This window comes from Carcharhinus amblyrhynchos, chromosome 11, assembly GCF_965287045.1.
Source record: "Carcharhinus amblyrhynchos chromosome 11, sCarAmb.v2.hapA, whole genome shotgun sequence".
Lineage (NCBI taxonomy): Eukaryota > Metazoa > Chordata > Chondrichthyes > Carcharhiniformes > Carcharhinidae > Carcharhinus > Carcharhinus amblyrhynchos.
The window spans coordinates 97,058,518-97,064,517 of record NC_137334.1 but is presented as its reverse complement, the minus strand read 5'-3'; positions in this window follow the sequence as shown (position 1 = coordinate 97,064,517).

Below are 6,000 nucleotides of genomic sequence, written 5' to 3'. Positions count from 1 at the left end.
ATCTTGGCGTCAGCCTGAATGTTTTGAACATCGAAGACTCTTGTCCTTGCATGCCTGAAGGCAGATAGGGGAAATGTATCACATTTGGGAAGGATTTTTCCAGTGACCTTGATGGGTCTTGCCCTGGGCAGGTTGGTAAAGGACTTGAGTCTTCTTGAGGTTGAGGCTGAGGTTGATTCTTATGCTTCTGTAATGGTGTAAATTATAGCTTGGAAATTCTCTTCTGACAGAGTACAAATGGCAATGTTATCCACGTACTGAAGGTCCATGAGCAATGTCAGTGTTGTTTTCTTCTTGGATTTCAATTGGTCAAGGTTGAAAAGTTTTCTGGCCATCCTGTAGAAAATGTCCACTCCACTAGGAAGTTTGTTCTTGACAAGCTGAAGAATGGTGGCGATGAAGATGGAGAAAAATATGGAGGTGATAACACATCCCCACTTGACTCCAGTCTTGATCTCAAAGGTTTCTGTCTTATTTCTGTCACCAACACCTTGTCATGCTTAAGTCAGAGAATGTTGATGAATTTCTCTGGACAGCCGGCCTTTAACAGGATTTTTCATAGCACTTCCCGATTGACTGAGAGGAAAGCCTTGGTCAGATTGATGGAAGGCCAGGCAGAGTTGGTGATATTTTTCCTGGCATTTCTTTTGAAGTTATCAAGCAGTGAAAATCATATCTGCTGTTCCACAATTTGTCCGAAGCCACACTGGCTTTCTGGAAGGATTACTTCAGAGACTGGGAGAAGGCAGCGAGCAAGGATTCGGGTGATGATCTTCCTGGCAATGGAAAGTAGGGAAATTACTCAGTAGCTCCCATAGTCTGCTTTGTCTCCTTTCTTGATGGTGGTGATGACAGCATTCCTGAGGTTGGCAGTAAGTTCTCTGTCCCAGATTTTCAGGAACAGCAAATGGAGATGATGGGAAGCTTCGAACAGATGGATTTGGTGGTACTTATTCACAGATCCCTGAAGGCAGCAGAGCACGTGAATAGGGTAGTTAACAAGGCATATTGGACACTTGCTTTCATCAGTTGTAGCAGAATCTGAGTTTGAAAATGTCCACTGGAATCCCATCCACTCCTGTGGTTTTTCCATTCTTCACGTGTTCAACTTCTTCCATTCTTGATGGGAGTCCAAGATCATCCTTGGTGGGAGTTATCACTATCTATGATTGTATCATGGTTTAGGAGTTCTTTTAAGTGATCTCTGAATTGGAGGCTGATGTTCTCTCTCTCTCTAGGTTCTGTCCTTATTCTGGACTAGCTTGAAGTCATTGTTCCCTGGAGCAAGTTGAGTGGAGGAGCGATTAGTGACTGGTGCAGTGCAGTAAGTGACTGAGTCTATTTTTATTTTTTTGCGGGTTTTTTCTGCTTGCGAGTAGTTTTAAATTTAAAGCGGAAGTAAGTCGCGGGGTGAGCTGGGAAGGGCACGTGAAATATAAAAGGAAGGCCGCAGTATACAGGCAGCAGCAGAGTGAGCAGGGAGCAGAGGGTGAGCTGGGAGCAGAGGGTTAGCTGTAAAGGCTTTGGCTCACCGGGCTTCAGCAAAACCAGGCGGAGGCAAGGTAGGTCATTTTTTTCTCCCCCTTTTGTTTGATCTTCCAACACTATAAAGGAAATCGCAGGTATGAGTGAGAGGCCAGTTTGCTGCATTCGGAGTTGGATGTGAGAGTTCCGGGAGACGAGTTGCCTCCCGGAAGTCCACATCTGTGCCAGGTGCGTGGAACTGCAACTCCTGAGACACCGTGTAAGGGAGCTGGAACTGGAGCTGCGGCTCGATGACCTTAGTTTAGTCAGGGAAAACGAGAAATTAATAAATAGAAGTTATAGGCAGGTAGTCACATCGGGGCCTCGGGAGGAAGGCTTTGTAAAGGGGAGGCCGCTTTACGAATCTGGCAGAATTTTTTGAGGAGGTGACAAAAACGGTCGACGAAGGAGGAGCCGAGAATGTCGTCTATATGGATTTCAGTAAGGCGTTTGACAAAGTCCCTCATGGTAGTTTGGTGAAAAAGGTTAAGGCTCATGGGATACAAGGATAGGTGGCTAGATGGATTGAGAACTGGCTTGGTAACAGGAGACAGAGAGTAGTAGTGGAAGGGTCTTTTTCTAGCTGGAGGTCTTTGCTATTTGTAGTATACATAAATGACTTGGAAGAGGGAGTAACTGGTGTGATCAGCAAACTTGCAGATGACACGAAGATGGCTGGACTTGCTGATAAGTGACAAGCAGTGTCAGACAATACAGCAGGATATCGTTAGGCTGGTATATTGGGCAGAGAAATGGCAGATGGAATTTAATCCAGATAAATGCGAAGTGATGCATTTTGGAAGAAATAATGTAGGGGGGAGCTATACAATAAATGGCAGAACCATCAAGAGTATAGAAACACAGAGGGACCTAGGTGTTCAAGTACACAAGTCCTTGAAGGTGGCAGTACAGGTGGAGAATGTGGCGAAGAAGGCTTATGGTATGCTTGCTTTTATAGGAAGGGGTATAGAGTATAAAAGCTGGTGCCTAATGTTGCAGCTGTATAGAACGTTGGTTAGACCGCATTTGGAGTACTGTGTCCAGTTCTGGTCGCCATACTACCGGAAGGATGTGGAGACCCTGGAGAGAGTGCAGAGGAGGTTTACCAGGATGCAGCCTGGTATGGAAGGTCTTAGCTATGAGGAGAGATTGGGCAAATTGGGGCTGTTCTCCCTGAAAGGATGGAGAATGAGGGGAGATCTAATAGAGGTGTATAAGATTATGAAGGGTATAGATAGAGTGAACAGTGGGAAGCTTTTTCCCAGGTTGGATACGAAAATCACGAGGGGCCACGGGCTTCAGGTTAGAGGGGCGAGGTATAATTCAGATTTCAGAGGGAGGTTTTTCACGCAGAGGGTTGTGGGGGCCTGGAATGCACTGCCAAGTAGGGTGGTGGAGGCAGGCATGCTAGAGTTGTTTAAGGTTTACCTAGATAGGCACATGAGCAGACTAGAGATGGAGGGATACAAAAGATTGTTCTAGTTAAGGATCAAGAGCCTCAGGACGTTCCTGGGAATCAATAGATTCCTATGGGCCGTCCAACATATTTTATGGCTCACCTGTCTCTTAGGTTTGAGCTTCTGGGGATCTTCCGTGAATGTCTGAATAGGCTGTGTATGTTTATTGATGTCTCTTTTTTTACATCCACAGGTGATTTGGTCTGCCTTGTTGGCCAGCAAGGGGCATACACGCAGTGGGTCGTGCGAGGGCTGCTCTTGGATGTTGCTTTGAGAGTTGTCTAGTGCTTCACATCGTTAGTGTACGCTTAAACTGGACCAACTGACAGGCAACACGACAGCTCAGTGACTATCACTGTTTGCTGTGCAGATACATGGATTTGGGTCAGATCTCCGACTTGGATCGGTGTCTGTGGGAGTTTGCACATTCTCCCCGTGCTTGCGTGGATTTACTCCGGGTGCTCCGGTTTCCTCCCACACCCCAAAAACGTGTTTTTAGGCTGATTGGTGTTAACAAATTATCCCTAAATTAGACCTCCCTTAATCTGGCGCACATATAATTCTCTCAGTTTGCACCCTTTTATTGTGAACTCCAAGAGGCGTAGACAAAAGTCGTAGGTCGAAGAAGGATTGGAATGAGGCACTCAGTGAATGTTAAAACGGCGGCGCGGGCTTGTTGGGCCGAAGGGCCTGTTTCCTGTGCTGTGTTGTTCTTTGTTGTTCTTTGTGGGTCACAGTTAGGAAGGGTAAAAGTCAGAAGGGTGATGTACCAGGGAGTACCCCAGTGGCTGTCTCCCATAAAAGTAAGGGCTGGGCGACAGATGGGAGAGGGGAAGGGAGTGAACAGTCAGTGGAGGGATCCCCTGTGGTTGTCCTCCTCCAAAATAGAACATAGAACATTACAGTGCAGAACAGGCCCTTCGGCCCACGATGTTGCGCCGACCAATTAGAAAGCAATGACCCTCTAATCTAAACCAATCCCTTTCCATCCATAAACCTATCCACGGATCTCTTAAACGCCCCCAAACTAGGCGCATCTACAACTGCAGCAGGCAGGGCATTCCAATCCCTCACCACCCTCTGGGTAAAGAACCTACCCCTGACATCCGTCCTATAACTACCCCCCCTTAATTTAAAGCCATGCCCCCTCGTGCTAGATTTCTCCATCCGAGGAAAAAGGCTATCACTGTCCACCCTATCTAAACCTCTAATCATCTTATATGTTTCAATAAGGTCCCCTCTTAGCCGCCTTCTTTCTAACGAAAACAACCTCAAATCCCTCAGTCTCTCCTCATAGGACCTCCCCTCCATACCAGGCAACATCCTGGTAAACCTCCTCTGCACCCTCTCCAATGCCTCCACATCCTTCCTACAATGTGGGGACCAGAACTGCACACAATACTCCAAGTGCGGCCGCACCAGAGTTTTGTACAGTTGCAACATGACACTGCGGCTCCTAAATTCAATCCCCCTACCAATAAACGCCAAGACACCGTATGCCTTCCTAACAACCTTATCTACTTGATTCCCAACTTTCAGGGATCTATGTACACATACACCTAGATCCCTCTGTTCATCAACACTATTCAGAGTCCTACCGTTAGCCCTATACTCTACACATCTGTTATTCCTGCCAAAGTGAATTACCTCACACTTTTCTGCATTAAACTCCATCCGCCACCTCTCGGCCCAGCTCTGCAACTTGTCCAAGTCTCTCTGTAATCTATGACACCCTTCCTCACTATCTGCCACACCTCCGACTTTGGTGTCATCAGCAAATTTACTAATCCACCCAACTATACCCTCATCCAGATCATTAATAAAAATTACAAACAGCAGTGGCCCCAAAACAGATCCCTGAGGCACACCACTTGTAACTGAACTCCATGACGAATACTTACCATCAACCACCACCCTCTGTCTCCTATCTGCTAGCCAATTCCTGATCCAATTAACTCAATCACCCTCAATCCCATGCATCTGCATTTTCTGCAGAAGCCTTCCATGGTGAACCTTATCAAACGCCTTACTAAAGTCCATATACACCACGTCAACTGCCTTACCCCCATCCACCTCTTTGGTCACCTTCTCAAAAAACTCAATAAGGTTAGTAAGGCATGACTTACCCTCCACAAAACCATGCTGACTATCTCCAATCAATTCATTACTCTCCAAATAACTATAAATCCTATCCTTAATAATTTTTTCTAAAACCTTGCCCACAACAGAAGTAAGACTCACCGGTCTATAATTCCCGGGGAAGTCTCTATTCCCCTTCTTAAACAATGGGACAACATTCGCTAACCTCCAATCTTCTGGCACTATACCGGTGACCAACGACGACCTGAAGATCAGAGCCAGAGGCTCTGCAATCACCTTTCTTGCCTCCCAGAGAATCCTAGGGTAAATCCCGTCCGGCCCAGGGGACTTATCTATTTTCAAACCCTCAAGAATATCTAGCACATCCTCCTTATCAACTGCAATACTATCCAGTTTACAACCCTGTAACCCAGTGTTCTCCACAGCTACATTTATGTCCCCCTGCGTGAACACCGAAGAGAAATATTGGTTCAATGCCTCTCCAATCTCTTCCGGTTCCACACATAACTTCCCACTGCTGTCTCTAACTGGCCCTAATCTCGCCCTAACCAATCTTCTGTTCTTAACATATCTATAGAATGCCTTAGGATTCTCCTTAATCCTATCAGCCAAAGTCTTCTCATGTCCTCTTTTAGCCATTCTTAACTCACTCTTTAACTCCCTCCTAGCCAATCTAAAGTTTTCTAGTGCACTACCTGAGCCCTCAAGTCTCATCCTGACATAAGCCTCCTTTTTCCTTTTAACCAGCGAATCAACTTTCCTAGTGCACCACGGTTCCCTAGCTCGACCATTTCCTCCTTGCCTGACAGGGACATACATATCAAGGACTCGCAGTAGCTGCTCCTTGAAAAAACTCCACATTTCGGACGTTCCCAGACCCTGTAGTCTCCTAGTCCAACCTATGCTTCCTAACTCTCTC